Genomic DNA, 24,245 nt, shown 5'->3' on the forward strand with positions numbered 1-24,245 from the left:
CTTGCGCCGCGCGGCTGGAAATGCTTAGTCTTGGCATCGCGCAGCAGGTCCAGGGTTTGTCGAGCCAGCCCCGGGCAGGGGTGCCTCGTCCGGCCGTCCGGCCGCCCGTCCGCCCGGCGAGCTCCGCACCTCTCCCGGAGCGCCGGGACGGCTGGGAGCGCGCGGCCACCCGCCGGCTCCCGGCTCTGCCTGCGGAGTTTGGAGTGGCGGCGGGGCGTGTGCGTGTCAAGTTGGAAGGAGGGCGAACGGCACTCCTCTCCTTCTTCCCCAAAGCGGCGGGGAGACGGCAGTGGGCTGCAGAGATTTCCCAGGGTGGGGAGGGAGACGACAATAACCGGGCGGAGAGAACAACCCCAAATAGAAGGGAGGCGCACAACCGTCCCTCAGGCTCGCGTCAACATTCCCAGATTGCCGAATGTGGCACAGTCCTCAAAGAGCTGCTGACAGACCGAACCCGGTCCGAGCCTCAGTCTTGCCTCCTACCCGGATTTTATGGGGTGTGTTTTGGGAGGGGAGAGATTGATAATTTCAACGTCCGTGCCACTGCGCTCTCTGGTCTTTGGAGGGGAGCTGAGTGAGCACGGTGGGGGTGGTGGAGGGCGGCTGTGGAGTGAAAATGGGGTGGGGAATCGGAAAGCCTAGGTCTTCGAGGCTGGGAGGCAGCTTTATAGGAAAAGACTACTCTGACTCTGGCGTCCAGAGAAAAAGGAACAGGGTAGCGCTCGCTGTTCTGTGCAAAGGTGAACAACAAAGGACATTAATGTTGACTGATGAATACAAGAGTCTCCCTTTCTTTCCCTCCTCCCATTTCAGGCCAATTACAGTTCCCGTTTTTGTTGTTTGATTTCAGCTGGGTTGCCCCTTGACAGTTACTCCTTTTAGGGTTGTGACAATTAAAAAGCCAAGCTTTCTGACGAGCCAGCAGCGGCCAGAAGATCTAACCAAGAGAAAGCGTTATGGATTTTACTGACAATATTTTCTGTAATGTCCTGTCCTGCCGATTGACTTACTTTTTTAAAAAAATTGGGAGCGGGTCTAATGCTTTAGACGATGCACAGATATCTGCTTATGCTCTAAATTTATTTATTTAAAAAATCTGGAAAGCCTTTCTAGGGAGTCATAGCCATGGGGGATTTTTTTTTTTCCCCCTAAACTTCTCCTGGGGACAGGACTTCAGAGTCCACTGAAAGGGCTTTATAATTAAGCAGAGTCATACCATACTTTACATTAGCTTCCATTCTGGATTGTGACTGGTTAGCAAGACAATGGTTTGTCCTGGACCCACTTTTGGGTCTTTCCCTCACTTAAAAAAGGTAAGGGCTTTCCCTCTCTTAAAAGTTCAAGGATAGCCTTTGCCAGGCACTCTACTGACAGGAGTGGATGTTGGTTGGTTGTTGTTTTCCTTCTCTTGACTCCCTCCTTTTTTGGATAAATTAACTCTTGCTGGGAAAAAGATTTTGCCTTTGCTGAACGGGAGAGCAGCGTCTCTTCTCCCGATTTAACACTTAGTGCCGGAAGCACAGCCCCATCCAAGCAACTCCATCCAGCTTGGAGTCAGTCCCAGATGTTGTTTTCTTCCAAGTGTTAAATTATACAGATTATTGGTGGGATTTATTTTCTTGATTTCATTATATGCCAGGTCACAGCTGGGGTGCTGGTATCTATTACGTAGTTCTTCTTTCGCCTTTCTTAATAAGCTGTGGGCAGAGACTTAAAAACCACTCTGAGATTTCCTGGAATGGCAAACCGGATATTATCAGCCAAGTGTTTTGGGTTGCAGCAGACACCTCAGTTTGGGGGGTTGTGATTTGGTTGTTGAGAGGGGGGAGGTGGGAGGGTCTGCACACATTTGGGAAAAGGAGATGGAGTGAGGGGTGCCCAGAATTACTGCTGTCCTGCTGATTTCTACACTATGACACATATAGGAATGCTAATCATCTTTAATCATTAATTTTTCAGCATTTGGCTTAGCTGTTTTTGAGAATCCATCTGTTAGGTGTGTGTATGTGAGTGTGTGTGTTATGAAAATTTTGCTGGGATACTTATGTGTGGACTTGATTTTTCACCATGGAGAGCACTATTTAGCTTCCTATACTGAAAGATTTTTTTTTTTTTAAACCTTGGTTGATGTATGTGCTTTTCTCATGTAATTTTTATGAACACTGACAAAAAGATATTTTATGGGCACAAATGTTTGTTTGGCCTGTAGATGTAGTAGTAATTCACTTTCCTCATTTGTTGAAATAAATTGATTTTTGTAACTTGGAATATCTAAAATACCAGCGTAAATTTTCTATTTCTGCTGTGACATTTCTTACCTACCATCGTGTATGTATGGGATGATTCTCTTTACAAATTTGCGCTTAAATTTCAAGCAATATAATGTAAACATGGATGGACTCACTTACTTTTTTTGCTTGTAGTAAGATGTATCAGAGATAGAAATTCCTTTTCAAAGCTGATGTGTTGGCACTGTCTCCTCCATTTAATCGAGAATTATCTTAAAACATTGTTTTGATTCTAGGGGATTAGAAAGGTATAGCAATAAAGCTATGGTCCTGAGAGATAGGGAAGCGTGCCTCTTTAAAAACATACTAGTAGGCACAAAAATAGCAATATTTTATCTTGGGAGATTCTAATTAGCCCTTGGTTCTAGTCTAGGAACTGCTGCCACCTGCGTGCCCTTAGGTGAGTCACTGTCCCTCTCTGGCTCTCAGCCTCCGTATCAAGTGATATCTAAGGTCCTTCCTAATGCAAAGTCTGTAGAGATTTTCCAACAACTGTGTCCTTTGGGTAGAAAACATCTCCATTGTGTGGAGATTGCTATGAGAAAGGCACTTTTGCTGTGACTTGCCCCCCATGGTTTTTAACTGAGATCAAAAGAAGCAAAATCTACCTGGCAAGCTACCAGAGATGAAATGATGGTTGCTTGCTTTCTCAATCTGTTTGATTCTGTCCCTCCAGTAGGAGCTTCATGGGCAGTGACTAATACCCCTTTGATCGCCCCCTCACAAATATCTTCACGATCACTATCTGCCTCCTGCATTCCTTTTTCTGTCATCTCCCCTCCCCCAAGTAGTGGGAATGATTCACAGAGAAAGTTAAGAGCATTGCAAGTATGTTCCTGTATTCATTTGTTCAACAAGCATTTATGCACAGCATTTCCAGGTGAGCCAGAGATTCTTGTTCTGCCACAGACTGTACCTCTCAAAGCCAGCCAGATGTTTGACATGTGTGAGCCTGGCTAAGCTTGGCTGGGAGAACATGGGATGGATTGATCAGTTTGAAAAATCCACGAGCTTTATAAGAAACAAAGCTCAGAACAATCAGATCTGAAGGTCATGACTGTCATTTTAGGAATGAAGTATTTATAGTATCACTGTATATCATAGTATAGGATCACTAAGCTCTTGGGAATATTCCTGGCCCTCACTTCTCATGAAGCGATTTTTTAACTCATCGGAGTAGGGCTCATGTTCCTGTTCCAAAGGCCTTCTCCTTCAGAGGGAGAGGCACCTTCTCTTATTTATACAGGATCTTTAGAGCGGCTTTCCCTTGAGAATGGTGGTGTGTGTGGGAGAGAATTCTAAGGCAGTGCACCTTTCCTCTTAGCCGTTTTCAGTTTCCTAGATAATAGTCTCTTAAAGCGTTTCCTATTTGTGACACCATGATGTGTCTAGATAACATGTGTAGCTAAGTCACGGTGTGCTGCTCGGAATTGTTTGTGGCATTTTGGTCCTGGCACAAAGGTCTAAACTTTAAGTGGGAAGCCAAGAGGAATGATTTATATCGTCACTGGATGGCTTCGCAGACAGTGGGATGGCAACTGATGTCCTTGATCTGGCTTCCTCTGGGAGTAGCCTATGAAAATGTTTTCCTCTCTGCTTCTTTCTCCTAAGTTACCATTCTCTTACAAGGGGCCCACGGGAACAGAGCTGTTGCCTGTCCTCTCTGGTCTAGGTTTTCCAGAGGCGGTTACAAAAAGTACTACAAAAGAGATGATAAAATTTTCAAGAAATACGAGGTTTTGCTGTCTCTAGGTCGACTCCTTACCAAAAGGGGACTAGACTTTCGGAATCATCTTTGATACAGTATGTCCAAGCTTTAGCATAGTGACTGTATGCTGTGAACATATATGTTAGAGCAACATTAGACTCTAGGGAAACCTAGCAAAATACTGTAACTATAGCATAGTTATACAGTATTTTGTAGTTGTGAAATTTTGTTATTTGAATCTACCCTCTGGAGTGGAACGGTAATTTCCCCTGAAGACATGATAAAATAAGTTTATTGAGGCTAAATCACTTATTCTAGATGAGTGGATTTTAATCTTATTTCACCACGATCCATAATGTTTAATTTCCTGACCTACTATGTACACAAATACCCCTTGGTACCTCCACATATATGTGATAGAAACATACCTGTCTGTGCTCTGTGTTATATGCATTATCTTCTTTTCTTTTTCATTAAAAAAAAAAAAAAAATGTTTATCACTGACTTAACCCAAAGACCAAACCAAACCAGTTGCTGTTGAGTTGATTCGACTCATGGTGACTCTATGTTTCAAAGTAGAGCTGTGCTCCATAGGGTGTTCAATGGCTGTGATCTTTTGGAAGTACACTGCCAGGACTTTTTTCCAAGGCACCTCTGGGTGGATTTGAACCATCAGCCTTTTGGTTAGTAGATGAGCACTTAACCTTTTACGACACTCAGGGACTCCACCTTGTTGTTAGTTGCTTTCGAGTAGATTCCAACTCTTAGCAACCCCATGTGTGCAAAGTTTGAATTGTTCCATAGGGTTTTCAAGGCTGTGACCTTTTAGAAGCAGATTGTCAGGCCTGTCTTCCAAGGTGCCTCTGGCTAGTAGTTGAACATTTAACCATTTGTACCACCCAGGGACTCCACCTTATTGAATCATTAGTGGGTCCTGACACACAGTTTGAAAAACAATACTCTTGATGCCACCGTAGCCGTACAGGCTGGATGGGACTTGGGCCTTGTCAGGTGTTAAGCTCAGTTCCTTTCATGATTTTGGCATAGAATCGATGGGTTTTTTTTTTTTTTTCTTTTGACAGATACTGATGTCTGTTTTTCCTTAGAATTTAATAATCATACTTTTTTCCTTCACTGTGAGTCAGAGTTTGTCTTCTTATATTGTATTTTTCATTAAAGATTGAACAAATATTCAAAGCAATCACAGGCATTGTTTAAGTTGTCTCTTTAAGTTCACTTGTTTCTTCCTACTAGGACTTTTTTGACAAGGTTTGGGAGCAACTACATAATGACCAACTTTGGACTCTTCTGTATAATTTTCTTTGACAAACTCTCTGGCCGCTATAACAGAAGAATAAATATAATGAGTCCACTGAGGTATATTGCCAACTGTAGGGTTTTTAACCACCATTCTTTTCTACTTGTTTTCATGCTGCTAAGCATTATGAAAAGAATAGGACAGCTTGTATAACATTTTTTCTTTAAAAAAAAAAAAAATGACTTAGTAGGCTTATTTGGCTAGAGTATATTCGACTAAAAAAGTAAAGATCCCCAAACCCATCTTCATTTAAGCAATTTAAACTCAAAGAATAACTGCTCTACTCTCTAGTGTGTTAAAAAAAAAAAAAAAAGCATGCTAAGATATCTTTTGATACCTGCTATGTAAATAAAAATTGTCTAAATGCTGTTAACACTTTTCGGTGACAGAGTTACAGTAAAACTGATATGCTCTACCTTGCTGTTTGTATTGAGAATTAGCACGACCCTTTTGGGAAAGAATATATTAGCATTCGTGGGATTAGCATTCATGGGGCACTTGTTACATACCAGGCACAGTTCTAAGAACTTGTCATTGAATGAACATTTTCATTTAATTCTCATGACCAGTGGTCCATGAGAGAGAAGTCAGTTCTCATCCACATTTAACAGAAAACTGAGCCATAGAGAAGTTGAGTAACTTGTCTTGACAAAGTCATTCAGGAAATGGTGGAGCTAGGATTTGAACCTGAAAAGTCCTGCACAGAGCCTTCCCTCTTACCCACTAAGTCATATTGCTTAGTATGATGATCATTAGGAAGAGTTTGAATGGATAATCCCACTCCTCTTAGTTTATGTGAAACAAGACAAAACAAAACACTTTATGCACAGTTATTCATTGCCATGCTGTCTGTGAAAGAGCCAAGATAAATTTTTTTTTTTTTATGGGAATAGTTGAATCAGTTTTGGTTTTCAGCACACCAGAGTATGATACAACCACGAAATGGGATAATTTCATAAAATAACACTATTTCTAAAATACATCCTAGGTATCTAATGTTCAGTGATGAAGGGAGCCCTGGTGGTGCCATGGTTAAGCGCTTGCTGCTAACCGAAAGGATGGTGGTTTGAACCCACCCGTTGGCTCTACAGAAGAAGAAAAAAAATCTGGCAATCTGCTTCCATAAAGATTACAGCCAAGAAGACCCTATGGGGCAGTTCTACTCTGTCACCTGGGGTTGCTATGAGTCAAAAATCTACTTGGTGACACTAACAGCAATAACAATATTAAATGAAAAAGGAAATCAAAGTTAATTATAGATGATGATTGAAATTGTGCAAAAGAGGTGTACCATAGAAATGATGCAGTTAATGCAGAGATGAGAATAATTATTTTGGGTTAGGATATGAAGATTATCAGTAAATTCTTTTTTTAAAAAAAAATAATATTTTTGTTTGGATATAGTGGTAGTGGTAAACTTGAAAGCACACATATTGTTGTTTATGAAGGAGAGAATAGCATAAAGATGAGTAAGGAGAGGTAACTGCAGTAACTGAGATAAGAGAGAAGAACTTGACCCAGGTTAGCATCCACTGGCTTTGTGAAATCTGGACAGATCAGAGAATTTTTCTAAATATTTTTTAAGTATTCCTAAATACTTAGGAAATGGAAGCTATATGGCTTGGTAATTGATGGAATGTGAGGAATTAGGGCAAGGAAGAAGTTTGGATGTCTTCCTGGTTTCTGGCTTGGACATCTGGGTGAAGATAGGTACCATTCAACAAAAGAGACATTTTTGTAGGTGGGGTAGGTTTATGCTATAAGATTAAAAGTTCTGCTTGGCCACCTTGTGTTTGAGATACCTGTAAAACATTCACATGGCGATATCTGGTGGGAAGTGGGTCTAGAACAAAGGAGAGAGATTCTGGGCTAGAGAGCCACATTCAAGAGCCATTGTGTTTATGTGTAATGACTGAAGTGACTGACCTAGATGAAAAAAACCAAACCAAACCCAGTGCCGTCGAGTGGATTCTGACTCATAGCGACCCTATAGGACAGAGTAGAACTGCCCGATGGCACCGGGACCTAGATGAGACGTTATTAATTGTATTGACTTTGATTTTGTAGTCTGCTGGCCTCTTCTAAGTTTGAATGACAGACCCGAAATTTCCAAAGAGTGGTCATCTTGAAGCATTTTATTAACATGGGTACAGAGGACTTGTCTATGTAAGAAATATGAGCTGCCAATGTAGAGTTGATACTAAACTAAACTATATGGTCTTGTCTTGCCTCCCACCATTGCCAGGCTAAGGCATTAGTTATTTCTATTTCTGTGATGGTTTTCTCAAAAACAAATATCTCATGCCAAATTGTACGTGTTTGTGAGATTTCTCCAACAAGATGTTGAAAAACAGAATGCGCAAATAATATTTCAATAAACAAGATTTATGCATCCCTCAAGCAACCTGTAAGTATATCCCACATCCAAAAATAAGAAAGTGCTCAAATATCTAAAGCAAAATATTTGTGTGTGTTGTCGTAAATACGTAATACCTCTTAGGAACCACAAGGCCTAATTCAGGATTTTCAAAATTATACCATTGTACTACTGAAAAATAAGCAATTTGAAGTCGGGGATCCCAGCTTAAGATGGCATCAGGTTGCTTTCCCCCAGTGTAGCTTTTCATAACTTCCCTCTGTAATACCTATAAATACACAGAAAGAGCTAAAACATTAATAATACTGACAGAATTAAGTTAAGTCTGACAGAAAACCTATTACTAAAATTTGGGAAGATTTTCCCAAAGGCAGATGAAACTGGACTAAGAGAACGAATTGGTGACTTCCCAGTGCTTCCCCTTCTTAAGCATAGTGGCCTCAGTGACCTGAAAAATGAAAGGAGGACCTGTTTTAACTCCCCCACTTCCTGTGAACAGCCCTAGAGTCTAGATCCCACTTGGAGTGTGTCCTATACTGCCTGAGGCATCCACCTTTCCACCTCATCTTTGTACTTCTATTGAGAGATGGCCATTTCCAGAAACTAAGACAGGAAGGTTGGTGGATGGGTGGAAGGGGAATCTAGGGAGATGCCATTTTGTCTTTAAGAAGTGTGGTCTTCGTAAGAAAAGTGTTTTCGTGGGTGCCCTTGTAGTGACAGAGCATACTGGATATTGTAGTTTTCCTTGTAGTCTGTTAGTGACAGAGAAACAAGGAGTGGGTTAGGATTTCAACACATTTTTTTTTACTAGAGTATTAATTGGGCATTAACCTAAAAATGTTTCCTTGAAAATCTTTCAGTGGAAACGTAGAGATTTGCTTCCATTTCCTTTTTTCTCCAAAATGGGAGACTCCTGTCTGTAATTGGGAACATGGGATGCATATATGTGAGGCAGCTAGAAATGGCCCCCACCCATGTCCTAGAGAAAATGTTCCTGACTGTCCTCTGAGGACAGGGGAAAGCATGCTTGCCATTACTCTGAGATTGGGGAGTCTGTCTCTGAAGTTTTCTGTAGAAGTCTGGATGAAAAACCAGTAACAATAAGATAGGAGCATTCTTATGAAATTGCACAATCAGTAAAAGTTGTTTTTTTAGGAAGATTACATTTGTATTAATTGCACTCTAAATTTCCTTTAATAGTTCTAAACATAGCTTATAGAAATTGATTCAAAAGACCAAATATTTATTTTCATGGCCTCAAGTTAGAAGAGGACATCTTATGTCTAAATTATGTTAATCAGTTTTAAAATGAGAAAATAACTTACGAGAAATGAAGAATTAGAATACAAAATTAAGTGTTATTACAACCTATTGTTACAATTGAGAAGTGACCTTTTTTTCAACTTTCTACTTCTTTTTAAATTAATTTCCAAAATTAATGTTAATTTATTTTATAATCAGAAAAATATATAAATTCTTTTATTAGCCGAGTGCTGTTTCCTCTCATGATTAGAGGTTTTCTGTCATGATTAGAGGTTAGACTGGTGGAAGTTGAGCCTGGAGGCCCTGAATTTAGTTTCTTACTTAGGTCCAGGAAGTACTCCTTTCCAGGGTTTTAAAGTCGCTTTCCTTGTTACAACAGCTTGATTACTTATGGATGTGTCCCTGCCCTGTTCATCTCACGGTAGCAGTGAACCTTTGCTTTCAGATGGCCTTGGTGAATAACTCTTTTGAAAAGAGCCCCAAGACCTCTTTGAAAAAGGACTTCAAACAAAATCACCTAAGATAAAGATGCTGCTCAGTCCATAAAGCATTCATTCAGAAGGCGGATATTGGTGTCTCTGCTCACTTCCATTGTGTTCTGTAAACTCTGTCCTGTGAGACTGTGGGCCCAAGAATAATTTATGCAGGAGAAGCTTATCAATATAGCCAATGACTTGAAGAGATTTTATCTAGCAAATATGGGGAATATTGCATATTCAGAGGTTAGAGCAGCTTTAGGCACTGTTGGGAGAGGAACAAAGAAAATAGGAGACTCCTTGACCTTGTGTAACCGATGTACTCAGCAGAGGCCCTTTTATGGTCTGAGATCTGACTTCTTTGTCTCACCTCCAGAAACACATACTTAATTGAGTCAGATTGTTTGATGATGGTTATCTGTTAATAACTTCAGGCATATGTTTATCTGAATAATGGTATTAGTGCAGATTTGCTCACATTGTCTGGAGTCTTCAGATCCATTTGGGTTCCATCAAAGCAACCAACAGAAATAGAGTCTTGAAATGGTACATTTCTCCCTAGTATGATTATTTAAACCTGAGATGGCAGGTTGAACCATCTGGTTAGCAATTAAAACAGGTAGATCAAGTTTTATTATGTGAAAATTTGGTTTGGGGCATTACTTCAGGTGTACTTTGTTTTCAAAAGGTCTGGGTATTGAATGCCAGGTCCCTGAAAAGAATAAAGCAGTGTTCGGGTAAAAAAATGTCCATTTTCTAGTATCCTTAAATATGTATTTCATGATGGTAGGTAGTACATCCATCTAGAGTTCACTTGTTGCATTTTTATTTTTCATAATGTTAAATAGAAAGGCATATGCTATGACACGTTGGTGGAAAACTTAGATGATTATTGACTATGCCTAGTAGATGTAAGGTATTGTGCTAGTTTGATGGGCATAGAAGGAGGCGTAGATCCTTGGATGAGTGAAGAAGCTAGAAATGTTTCATAGTTTTATCTCATTTAATTTTTACAACATTCTTTTAAGGTTTGTGTTACTCTTATTTTTAAATTCACTTGCAAAGGCAGTGCATAACATATCACAGAGAAATCAATATGAAGGTTGAGGCTGATATTTTCCTCTCAAGCTTTAAAATGGAGATAAGAGCTTGGGATGGTGATGTGGACTTGTGGGCCTGAGGAAACAGCCCTGTGAAGGGAGCATTTCATATCCTGAAAAACCAAGAACTTCCACAAAAGAATTAGGAGTTTCATTTTGAGATACTCCCCATAGAATGAGTCACCAGCTGCTGAGATTGTCTGATATAAACACCTGAGTGGAGTTGTACTTTAAATAGCTGGAAACCTTCTTCCTTTTCCCTCTGGGTAATTTCCGCTTCTCCCCCTTGTGTCCCCCATTCATTCCTGTCACTTGACTGATGTTAACTATCATGGACAATGGGCTTTTTTTGTGGTTTCCTTCTAACAAAGGCAGAGGCAGAAAGATAGATCCTGTGTTGTTTACCCTTCTTCCAGAGATTTTTGGAACAATAAATAAAAATGATAGTATGTGTTTAAGTTATAAAAAACCAAGAGTGGGCACACAGAGGTGACATAACTTCAAGGTGAATCCTTACCAGGAGCTTGGCCCTGTGTGACTGGCCCTGTGTATTCACGCTCAAGCCTTGTAGCAAAGCTAGAGAAGGTGAGTGGCATGTTCCAGGTGACCTAGCTGCTTGGTAAGTGGTGGAACTAAGATGCAGGGATGTGTTGGTGCAAATCTGAAGCCGATGGCCTTGTCATGGCACTGTACTCTTACTGACAGTTCCTGGGAGGTGGCGCGCTGTTCTGGACTCTATGCCTCTGCACTTGCTAGAACTCTGCCTGGGTTGACCAGTCCCGTCTCATTCCATAGAAAATCTACCTGCAGTGTCTGTGTTCCAAGCGCTTCTGTTTCTGACTCCTGGCCGAATTGAAAACTGCTCTCTTGTTCTGCATCTGTGCCCTACAGCTACTTGTCTTAGGGCCCTTGCTACTGCTGTTTTGAAATTGTCTGCCTTTGCTGTAAGGAGCCCTGGTGGCAGTGGTTAAATGCTCAGCTGCTGGCTGAACGATTGGTGGTACTAACCCACCAGCTGCTCCATGGGATAAAGATGTGGCGATCTGCTTCCATAAAGATTACAGCATAGGAAGCCCTATGGACTAGCTCTACTCTGTCCTATAGGGTCACTGTGAGTCAGAATCAGCTCCACAGCACACAACAACAAAAACAACAACAGTACCTTTACTATAGTCTAGCGAAACCCTTGAAGAAAAAGAGGCTGTCTTTTCAGCTTTGATTTCCTAGAGGTAGCATAGAACTAACATTTAGTAGGCTCAATAAATGTCAAATCAGTGAGGAATGAATTTCTTGGATGATGAAGAAAATTCAAAGCTCAGTGTGTTACAGTTACTAAGTTTACATACCAGGTGGTTGAGAATGAATACACCAGGCTTTAAGATGAGGGCAGCCTGATTTGCCTGGAGCATGCCTTCCACATCCCAAAGTGTTGGCCCTGAGGAAGACAAGTATTTGTTAGAAATTGATAGAGTTTTGTCAAAAGTATGTGAAATTAGCTACATAAATTCTGAAACATATGTCACAATTCTGTTTGTTCTGTGGTGGTATAAAATTGCCCTTAAAAAAAAAAAAAAAAAAAAAAACCCAAGGTAGAAAATGAAAACAAGAAAACTAGGAATGTGACTTCATGAAGAAACCTGCTGGTAACCACTAGATTGTAAACTCAATGAAGATAGGACTAGATTTTTTTTTTTTTCCTATTGTATCTTTTCTTAGTATTGTATCTGCTGTATAATAAATTGCAAATTTTATTTGAGTCAGTGTGTGCAGGCCTGAATTTTTAATAGCGTGCTCACAAGTAGAGTCTCTACAGCAGCATTTAGCTGCTGCGCTCAATTTAAATGCCAGAAGATACGCAGGCACATCTGTTTGTCACCTGTTCTGGCCACCAGGTAGTGGTCGGTTGTGCAGTATCTTCTGGCTAACACTGTGTCTTAGGCATTTTCCGTACTTACTGCAAGTTTTGGGTGCTTTTATGACTTTTTAGTGATGCAGCTTTGCAAGAAAAATCTCTTATCTCTGCTTTTTCAGAATAAGAGTATCCTGAGATCACAAGTCAAGCTGTTATCAAAAGGCAGAAACAAAGCTGCTATCGGATATGCGATTAGCCGTTGGTGAGAAACAGAATTTTCACTCCATTGTGCAACCAAAAGAAAATACAGAAATATCTGGCGCGCTGAAAGATCGTCTAGAGTTGTTATTTTTTGATTTCTTATTCATTAGTGGGTTTTTTTAGAGCACTTTACTAGAAGAAACCTGTTACGCCCATGTGCAGTATTGCAGATTGTGCCCTGTGCAAGGCCACTGGAAATTCGGCTGTACTCTACTCATCAGGCTGCACCTACTGGCTTGGGCATGGGTCAGCTGAGAGGAAGGGATGACCTCTTCCTAATTCATGGTGTGAGACTGGCTAACAGGGAACACTTATCGTTGTTCTCACTAGGTGACTTAATTCTGAGCAAAAGTGAATTTGAAAATATAAAACAAATTTATTAGGCTAAGATGCTGCTTTTGTTGGTTTCATATGTTGAGGTCCTGTATTAGAGTTCATGAAAGAACACAAAGAGAAAACAAAACTCTAGTTTGAAAACTGTCAAATTGCAGAAATGCCTTGAAGTGAAACTGGAACATTACAGGTAAAATCCTGTTACAACAAGCATTGAAGAAGTTACTGTCTGGATTCTCCTGATGAGCTGACATGTTAAGTGGCAGTTGAGAAATCTTCTGGTTTCAGGGCTATGCGTTGTTATGTCATTATTGCGTTTCCCAGAGCACATAGGCCAGGTGGCACGGGTTGCCCCATTTATATTGATACAATAAATTTATTCACTTTGGAGGGGAAAAAAAACATTTGTTTGATACCGTCATACTATAAAGTATCTATCTGAAAGGGCTAATGGATTTATTTTACTAAGGTAAGAGTCCAGGGTTCTATTTGTAGTTATTTCTCTAGTAACTAAACGTAAGCAAGCGGTTTTTCTTCTTAAAACCAAAAAAACCAAACCCGTTGCTGTCAAGTCGATCCTGACTCATAGTGACTATAGGCCAGAGTAGAACTGTCCCGTAGAGTTTTCCAAAGAGCACCTGGTGGATTCGAACTGCCAAACTTTTGGTTAGCAGCCCTATATAGCACTTAACCATTAAGCCGACGGGTTTTCCTTTTTCTCAGGACCTCAGTTTTCTCAGCTGTAAAATGAGTGAGTTGGATGAGGTGATTTCCAAATTTTCTTGAAATTCTAAAATTAGATGTAAGATTTCCTTAGGCACTATGACTAGTTGTCAGTGAAACGGTCTGGAATATTCTATCTCTGAAATGTTTTGGTTTTTGTTCAGGTAGGGGAAGGTGAGATATATAAGAAGTTTACTGTGTGTCCTAGTCTCTGCTCCCAGGCAGTTTTCTGCCTTTGTAACTTTGTGTGTTATCTTGAAGATGGCTCTTGACCATTTCCTGTGGACCTGTTTTATATGTGTATGTCATTTAAAACCGCTCTACCCCCATAAGTCTTTCTATCCCTAATTAGGCATTGCCAAGGTTGTCAACTTATTCAAATGAATCCGCTAAACCCCATACTCATTTTGAGTCATATTGTACCAATTCAAAGAAAACATGTTGTTTAAAAGGGTCAGATTTGGAAATAATTCCTTATTTTTTCTGAAAGCCTTCTTTTTCATTTGTGGAGCTCATGAGTGGACATATAATATACTTAGCTGTCTAAGGTTAATGAAATCATCTCAGATCTCATTCCACATTTGAGTTGTAGAACTCACAAGCCATCCTGTGCAAGGCTGGTCAGACTCCTCTGGCTGGTTGCTTTTGCTCTCCTAATTGGAAAAAATTAGACTATTAATCATTATGACACAAGGTGAAATGTCATCATGGCATGACATTCTCATTTTCCACCTGAGAAATGGTGGCTTCTAAAAGCAAAAACAAACTCTCCTTTCTTTACTTTCTGTTCCCATTTTCCTTCTGGTGCTCTTTCTCTGTAGTAGATTAGACAAAGACTTGCAAAAAGCAGAGAGCATAGAAACAGAGGAAGAAAGCTTTCCTTCGTTTTTATTCCATAGAAGTGTCTGTGAAATTGAAAACGGGGTGGGAGGAGAAGCTAGCCGTCATAAACCAAGGAAATGTGGATATTGCATAGACAAAGACATTTAAAATTATTTGCATGTAGGTAATTGATGGAGATAAAGTCTTTTTAGGCACAGGGACATAAAAATGACTGAACTCTGAGTTTTCAATTTTTCCCTCCTGGATTAACTCAAAAGAGAAACGTTTTAAGCAGTTTGCCAGGATTTTCTTAGGAGGATAATAATTTTCTAGCTATAGAAGTTAATTATTGTTGTAACGCATGAATTATTTTGGTATTGAGTTTTATAACTTCTTAGTGTTTTGGCATAGTTAAAGTTTATTGAGCATTTGCACATTAATTTAAGCAGCATTTAAAGAAAAAGGTAGCAGGCAAATGCTGGTCTGTCTCGTAAGTTAGGCTTTCAAAATATTCTGTTTCTTTTTTTCTAGGCATTAGTATTAACTGCTTTTTTTTAATGAGAGAAACACTAGGGTGATGAAAAAATTTTAGAAATAAATAGTAATGGTGGTTGTACAACATTGTGAATATAATTAATGCCACAGAATTGTACACTTAAAATGGTTAAGATGGCAAAATTACGTTGTATACATTTTACCAAAAGGAGCACTGATGACGCAGTGGTCTTGGCTGCTAACTGGAACGGTCAACGATTCAAACCCGCCAGCTGCTCTGTGGGAGAAAGATGTGGCAGTCTGCTTCTGTAAAGATTTACAGTCTTGGAAACCCTGTGGGGCAGTTCTACTCTGTCCTATAGGGTTACTATAGTCAAAATCAACTCGATGGCACTGGGTTTGGGTTTTGGTATACATTTTACCACAGTAAAAGAAAAAAGAAGCAAAAATAAGTATATTCAGATATGTTAAATTAGGAACTCTCTCCCCCTCCATCCGTTTCTCTGGGTGACTTTTGTTGCTGTCTTAGTCACCTAATGCTGCTGTAACAGAAATACTGTAAGTGGATGGCTTTAACAAAGAGAAATTTATTTTCTCACCGTCTAGCGGGCTAGAAGTCTAAATTCAGGGCATCAGCTCCAGGGGAAGGCTTTCTCTGTCAGCGCTGGAGGAAGGCCTTAGTCATCAGTCTTCCCCTGGTCCAGGAGCTTCTCAGCTCAGGAACCTCTGGTCCAAAGGACACACTGTTCCCAGTGCTGCTTTCCTGGTGGTCTGAGGTTCCCATGTCCCTCTGCTTGCTTCTGTCTTTTATATCTCAAAAGAGACTGGTGTAAGACACTGTCTAATCTTGTAAATCTTGTCAATATAACTGCCACTAGTCCATCTCATTGCATCCTAGTGATAGGATTTACAACACATAGGGAAATTCCATCGGATGACAAAACAGTAGACAATCATAGAATACTGGGAATCATGACCTAGCCACAATTTTTTTGGTGGACACAATTCAGTCCATGACAGTTGCTCTGTCTAATAAATAGGCAAATCCATTTATATCCCAAAACCAAACCCATTGCTGTGGTGCAGTGATTAAGTGCTAGGCTGCTAACCAAAAGGTCAATGGTTCGAATTCACCAGCTGCTCTGTGGGAGACAGATGTGGCAGGCTGCTTCTGTAAAGATTTATAGCCTTGGAAACCCTATGGGGGCAGGTCTCCCCTGTCCTATAGGGTTGCTATGAGTCTGACTTTTTTAATACATCCTTGAAATTCTGTTATTCTCCAGACGGTGCTTGGAGGCCTCTAAAGGGGTACTGACATTTTTGTTGTTTTTAACTTTCCTAAAAAGGACTATTCTGACATATTTGGTGAACATTATTTCCGAATGCTGCAAGTTTTCTGTGGATATCTCATTAAGGAAAATTGGAAGATTCTTACGTTTACATTTCCACCTCAGTACTAATGTTTTGTTTTCTTTGGGGGCTTGCGTGTTGCTGTGATGCTGGAAGCTATGCCATCGGTATTCAGATACCAGCAGGGTCACCCATGGAGGACAGGTTTCAGCTAAGCTTCCAGACTGAGACAGACTAGGAAGAAGGATCCGGCAGTCTACTTCTGAAAAACATTAACCAGTGAAAACCTTATGAGTAGCAGCGGAACATTGTCTGATATAGTGCTGGAAGATGAGCCCCCCAGATTGGAAGGCACTCAAAAGATCACTAAGGAAGACCTGCCTCCTCAAAGTAGAGTCGACCTTAATGACATGGATGGAGTAAAGCTTTCAGGACCTTCATTTGCTGATGTGGCACAACCCAAAATGAGAAGAAACAGCTGCAAACATCCATTAATAATTGGAACCTGGAATGTATGAAGTATGAATCTAGGAAAATAGGAAATCGTGAAAAATGAAATGGAACGCATAAACATCAATATCCTAGGCATTAGTGAACTGAAATAGACTGGTATTGGCCATTTTGAATCTGACAATCATATAGTCTGCTATGCTGGGAATGACAACTCGAAGAGGAATGGCATTGCATTCATCATCAAAAAGAATGTTTCAAGATCTATCCTGAAGTACAATGCTGTCAGTGATAGGATAATATCCATACGCCTACAAGGAAGACCAGTTAATACGACTATTATTCAAATATACGCACCAACCACTAGGGCCAAAGATGAAGAAATAGAAGATTTTGATCAGCTGCTGCAGTCTGAAATTGATCGAACATGCAATCAAGATGCATTGATAATTACTGGTGATTTTAATGCGAAAGTTGGAAACAAAGAAGAAGGATCAGTAGTTGGAAAATATGGCCTTGGTGATAGAAACAATGCCGAAGATCGAATGATAGAATTTTGCAAGACCAACGGCTTCTTCATTACAGATACCTTCTTTCACCAACATAAACGGTGACTATATACACATGGACCTCGCCAGATGGAACACACAGAAATCAAATTAACTACATCTGTGGAAAGAGACGATGGAAAAACTCAATATCATCAGTCAGAACAAGGCCAGGGGCCGACTGTGGAACAGACCATCAATTGCTCCTATGCAAGTTCAAGCTGAAACTGAAGAAAATCAGAGCAAGTCCACGAGAGCCAAAATATGACCTTGAGTATTTCCCACCTGAATTTAGAGACCATCTGAAGAATAGATTTGACGCATTGAACACTAGTGACCTAAGACCAGACAAGTTGTGGAATGACATCAAGGACATCATCCACGAAGAAAGCAAGAGGTCATTGAAAAGATGGGAAAGAAAGAAAAGACCAAGATGGATGTCGGAGGAGACTCTGAAACTTGCTCTTGAGCACCGAGCAGCTAAAGCAAAAGGAAGAATTGATGAAGTAAAAGAACCGAACAGAAGATTTCAGAAGGCCTCTTGAGAAGACAAAGTATTGTAATGACAAGTGCAAAGAGCTGGAGATGGAAAACCAAAAGGGAGGAACACGCTCGGCATTTCTCAAGCTGAAAGAACTGAAGAAAAAATTCAAGCCTCGAGTTGCAATAGTGAAGGATTGCATGGGGGAAGTATTAAACGATGCAGGAAGCATCAAAAGAAGATGGAAGGAATACACAGAGTCATTATACCAAAAAGAATTAGTCGATATTCAACCCTTTCAAGAGGTGGCATATGATCAGGAACCGATGGTACTGAAGGAAGAAGTCCCAGCTGCTCTGAAGGCCTTGGCAAAAAACGAGGCTCCAGGAATTGATGGAATATCAACTGAGATGTTTCAACAAACAGATGCAGCACTGGAGGTGCTCACTCGTCTATGCCAAGAAATATGGAAGTCAGCTTCCTGGCCAACTGACTGGAAGAGATCCGTATTTATGCCTATTCCCGAGAAAGGTGATCCAACTGAATGTGGAAATTATAGAACAATATCATTAATATCACATGCAAGCAAAATTTTGCTGAAGATCATTCAAAAACTGGTGCAGCAGTATATCGACAGGGAACTGCCAGAAATTTAGGCTAGATTCAGAAGAGGACGTGGAACTATGGATATATATCATTGCTGATGTCAGATGGATCCTGGCTGAAAGCAGAGAATACCAGAAGGGTGTTTATCTGTGTTTTATTGACTATGCAAAGGCATTTGACTGTGTGGATCATAGGAAACTATGGCTAACACTGCGAAGGATGGAAATTCCAGAACACTTAATTGTGTTCATGAGGAATCTTTACATTGATCTAGAGGCAGTTGTTCGGACAGAACAAGGGGATACTGATTGGTTTAAAGTCAGGAAAGGTGTGCGTCAGGGTTGTATTCTTTCACTGTACCTACTTAATCTGTATACTGAACAAATAATCAGGGAAGCTGGACTATATGAAGAAGAACGGGGCATCACGATTGGAGGAAGACTCATTAACAAACTGTGTTATGCAGATGACACAGCCTTGCTTGCTGAAAGTGAAGAGGACTTGAAGCAGTTACTAATGAAGATCAAAGACCACAGCTTTCAGTATGGATTGCACCTCAAAATAAAGAAAACAAAAATCCTCACAACTGGACCAATGAGCAACATCGTGGTAAACGGAGAAAAGATTGAAGTTGTCAAGGATTTCATTTTACTTGGGTCCACAATCAACAGCCATGGAAGCAGCAGTCAAGAAATCAAAAGATGCATTGCATTGGGCAAATCTGCTGCAAAGGACCTCTTCAAAGTGCCGAAGAGCAAAGATGTCACTCTGAAGACTAAGGTGCGCCTGACCCAAGCCATGGTATTTTTAATCACATCATATGCATGTGAAAGCTGGACAATGAATAAGGAAGACCGAAGAAGAGTTGACGCCTTTGAATTGTGGTGTTGGCGAAGAATATTGAATATACCATGGACTGCCAAGGAAACCCTGGTGGCGTAGTGGTTAAGCTGCTAACCAAAGGGTCAGCAGTTCGAATCCACCAGGTGCTCCTTGGAAACTCTATGGGGCAGTTCTACTCTGTCCTGTAGGGTCGCTATGAGTCGGAATCAACTCGACAGCGCTGGGTTTGGTTTTGGTTTGTTTATGGACTGCCAAAAGAACGGACAAATCTGTTTTGGAAGAACTGCGGCCAGATTGCTCCTTAGAGGCAAGGATGGTGAGACTGCATCTTATATACTTTGGACATGTTGTCAGGAGGGATCAGTCCCTAGAGAAGGACATCATGCTTGGCAGAGTACAGCGTCAGCGGAAAAGAGGAAGACCTTCAACGAGGTGGATTGACACAGTGCCTGCAACAGTGAGCTCAAGCGTAGCAACGATTCTAAGGATGGCTTAGGACAGGGCAGTGTTTCTTTCTGTTGTGCATGGGGTCACTATGAGTTGCAACCGACTCGATGGTACCTAACAAGAACAACAACAACACTTACATGAACTTAATTTGAAGTTATTAATAGCACCATATTTTGTGATGTTATGGACAATTATAGACAGTGTCTTGATTTTATGATAATAGTAGAATTTTGCTGAACACTTACTATGTGTTCAGTGCCATGCCAAATTGTTCATGTATCATTTCATGTATCAGCTGTATGATGTGGGTACTATGGTTATCCTTAGTTTAGAAATGAGGAAACTGAGGCACAGAAATATAATGAACCTGCTCCGGAACACAGGGCTAAACAGTTGTGGATCTGTGATTGGCTTTCATATTCCGAAGCCTGGTCCCTTAACCACTGTGGTATAGTTTCCGTAGTCATAGTCACATTGTTGTTGGCTCAGTTGTTTTGGTTGGTGATGGTGGTATGTGACTAGAGGGTATTCATTACCATAAAGGTAAGCAAGTGGCAAAAATCTCTAGTTATTTTTGAAGCACGATTGTTGAGACAAGGCAGCTCTGCTAGGATGCAGGGGTACAGAGTGGCTCCTGACATGGAGCCAAGGCTAATGTTTGGGCAGCCTGTGATGTGGAAACCTCTGTACTGGGCTTTACCATTTGCTCCCTGTCAAATGCCCTGTGATGTTCCAGTGAGATTCCCTAATCCACCTCATCACTGCAGTAGGTCTGATCAGAAGGGCTGTGGGCCAATACTCAGCCAGCAGGGTGTGCGTCCAGGAGGCTATGGCTCCATCTGCCTCAAGGATGGAGCTGTGAAGGCCCTTCTGCCAAAGTGACCCCTTCTCTCAACTGCAGCCAGTGAGGGTAGAGGCCTTCCTGCCTTGCAGTAGTCTTCATTTGTCAGATGATCAATGAAGACTGGGTTTTGACTTAGGCAGTTCAGGGCTGTGCATGAATGATGTGGGAAAGGGAGGTGGTGGTTGTTATTAGCTGCCATCAAGTGACCCCATGTACAGCAGAATGAAATGCTGCCCAGTCCTGTCCCATCTGCATGATTGGTTATGAATCAGGTTATGAAATCTATAAGGTTTTCACTGGCTGATTTTTGGAAGTAGATCACCAAGCCTTTCTTTATAGTCTTAGTCAGGAAGCACAGCTGAAACCTGTTCAGCATCATAGCAACACAGAAGCCTCCATTGACAGAAGGGTGGTAGTGAGGTTGTGAAAATAGAAGGTATGAAAACAGAGGCTTGCTGGGTTTCGTAGGGAGGGATCTGTGGCAGTACAGGAGAGAGCTAATGATAACACAATTGTATAATTTAACTGTCGTGGTCAAACCGAGTGCATCTTTTATTTCAAGTTACTTTTGCCCTAGATAGCTCACTGAGGATGACCCACGTTCCGACTCCCACGTGAAGTCATAGGGCCTGATAGAGTATACTTGAAGGCTTAAAATCATAACTTTCTTGTGTGTAGAATAGTAAGTAATACCCTGTTCCATTTATATGTGACTTTTTTGCTCTTAGGAATGCTTCTTCACTTGTCCTGTTTGATCCGTTTAGACTGCTTGTGAGGTAGATAGGAGGGGGTTGTTCCTGTTTTAATGAAGAGACAGGTAAGGCATAGGTAATAAAACGTGACAGGGTCAAGACAGCCCAGCTCTGGATTTTGTTGGAAGGATTATGTCGGTTTATTCTTCCCGTGTACTTATTCCACCTCCTCAGAACGTCAACCGTCTACCACGTGATTTGTACGTGTACTTGTCCATTCCAAGTAGTGGATCAGACCAGATCCTGAAAAACGGAATCCATCTTTGTTGAGAACATTGAGGTGCAGCCTTTGCTCAGTGGCTACATCCCCTGGATCATCTGTGGGGCACCCCCAACCCCGCCACTGTGGTGTGTACTGGAGACTCAGTAGTTCAGAGTTACTGGTTTCCTACGTGATTACTTATCATTTTTACAGCCCTTTTAAGAGTGTATCGTTGCTATGAGTCGGAATCCACTCAATGGAATAGGTTTGGTTTGGTTTTTTGGTTTTTAAGTGTGGGGAGGGTCCTACCCTAAGCTTTTGTTTCCTCCTCCATAAAACAGGTGTAATATTACCTGCCTTGCTTATTCACAGTGTAATTATGATCAAATGCGATCATTTTTATGAAGCCATGTAAATTATAAAGTGCTTTACAAGCGTAAGGGATTTTTATGCTGACCTCAAGTTCAAGGTGGAAGTCAGCACTACTTAGAATATATAATTGGTCATGACACCATTCATAACTCCATCTCTCAAGACCCTCTGCAAGCTCTGCGGGGTATTGTCATTACTAGAGGCTGTTTGTGAAGGAGTGGAAGGCCTTCTAACGCCCCCGGGCAGGAACTGGCTCACACATCTGGGAGCCAGTGATCAAGGCATGTGACTCTTGGGACAGACACCCATAGTCAGAAAGGGGTCACCTACTTTCCAACGCCAGCGTCTAAGGAACTAGGTGTTTACAAGGAGGGGCCATGCCATGCTGCCTGAAATCAGGCAAAAGAAAGATTTCGTTGTTACTTGCTGTCAAGTTGGTCGAACAGAAAGAAACAGTGCCCGGACCTGTGCCATCGTCACGATTGTTGGTACGTTGAGATACAGGTACATCTACTGTTTCATCCATTTCATCCCTATAATCCTGCTTCCTGTTATTCTTTCTTTTTAATAGTTGTATACTATTCTATTCTGCAATATGGATGTATCATAATTTATTTAAACAGCTTCCTATGTGGTTTCCAATATATTTTGCTGTTCTGAACAATGTTGTCTCAAAGATTTTTGTGTTTATGTCATATGAAAATATATGCAATCATGTAACGACACATACATGAACATCTCTGTAGAGTATATTCCTGAAAGTGGAGTTGCTGGGTCAAAACGGATGGATACTTACAATTTTTATAAATCTGTCAAGTTATCTCCCCGAAAGGTTGTGCCAGTTTATACTCCTACCAAAAACATTTGAACGCGCCTGTTTTACTCACTTTCTTGCCAACATTGGACATTATCTCTACTGTTTTATTAATTTGTAAAGTGATGTCAGTACTTCAAGGGAGTGAAATCAGCTCATTTGAAGTTGGAAACTCTCCCTGTATGTTTTAATGTATCCACTTTTGCTAGTTGTTCAGCTATGAAATGAACTTAGAACTAGCAAAACTGGATACCCATTGCTCTCAAGTCAATTTCAACTCATAACGACCCTGTAGAACAGGGTAGAACTGCCCCATAGAGTTTCCAAGGAGTGCCTGGTGGAGTTGAACTGCTGACCTTTTGGTTGGCAGCCCTGGCTCTTAACCAGTACGCCACCAGTGTTTCCGTTATTTTATTATTTTTTTCAGTTTCCTAGGGCTACTGTAACAAAGTATCACAAAGTAGATGGCTTACAGTGACTGAAATTTATTGCTTCACAGTTCTGGAGTCTGGAGGCTAAAAGTCCCAAGTCAGGGTGTCAGCAGGGCTGTGCTCTCTGAGAAAGCTCCAAGGGACGATCCTTTCTGGTGTCTCCCAGGTTCATGTAGCCCCAGGCATTCCTTGGCTTGCAGCTGCAGCAGTAAATTCTTGGAGGAAAAGTCCCATGTCTTTAACTATATCCCCACAGATTCAGTTTCAGAGCCCTTTCACTCCACAGGCCTAACTTCTCGCTTATTTTCAAACCTGCAAGAGCAGAATTTTAGGCTGATCTGCCTGGCAGATCCCAGATTGTGTCGTGTGGGCCTGTGGCTTACAAGATTGTTTGCTAAGGAAAGAGGCTATTTTTGTATATAAGGGTGAGTTATGTCTGTTTTACCTGAGGTGTTTGGTCCTCTGAATGTTTGTTGCGTGGTTTGGGAGGGTAAGGTTGGCCAGAATCTCCTTTGGAGCCATAAGGGAGCTCTGGGTGAGGTGTGTTGGCTTCTCGCCTGTGTCTGACTGCTGCCTAGCCTTGTGCTCTGTGGGCGCCATTGCTCCTTTCTGGTCAACTTTCTGAATAAGGAACTATGGTATATGGTACTGATAACTGTTCAGGAGTTGACTTTGAACCTATCAGGTTTTTAATTACTTTGGAATTTTGTTTTTCAGTCATGTTCTATTTTAGACCTTTTGGACTTGTGGTTATCTTAGAACAAGGAACTGACGTTACCCCTCCCCCTCAGACTGGTCTGACAGCTTGTCAGTTTACTAACAACATGTCAGAAGTTTGCATAATATGAAGACTGTAAATTGAAAAATGCTTATGTTACAAGTGATAGGAGCCTGAGTTTAATATTCATCACACTTTTCACATGTTTGTTTCACTGGTGCATTCCTAATTTTGAGGGGTTTGAAATAAAGCTATCCTAATCTTTTAAATCTTGACAGTAGAAGCTGCCAGTTTTATTTCCCTATTTCTAATTAAGCAGGGTTTTCCTAGGGCGTGGAAAAAAGGGTTGTGAGGTGACCTTATGTGTC

At 41.0% G+C, this 24,245-nt stretch overlaps 1 protein-coding gene across 3 annotated transcripts in view; it reads left to right on the forward strand.

The window, feature by feature from the left end:
• DOCK4 (dedicator of cytokinesis 4) overlaps positions 1–24,245 on the forward strand; it is a 488,016-nt gene that overhangs the window by 384 nt on the left and 463,387 nt on the right. The gene's annotated exons all lie outside the window — the stretch shown is intronic.

Source organism: Loxodonta africana, chromosome 8 (genome assembly GCF_030014295.1).
Source record: "Loxodonta africana isolate mLoxAfr1 chromosome 8, mLoxAfr1.hap2, whole genome shotgun sequence".
NCBI lineage: Eukaryota > Metazoa > Chordata > Mammalia > Proboscidea > Elephantidae > Loxodonta > Loxodonta africana.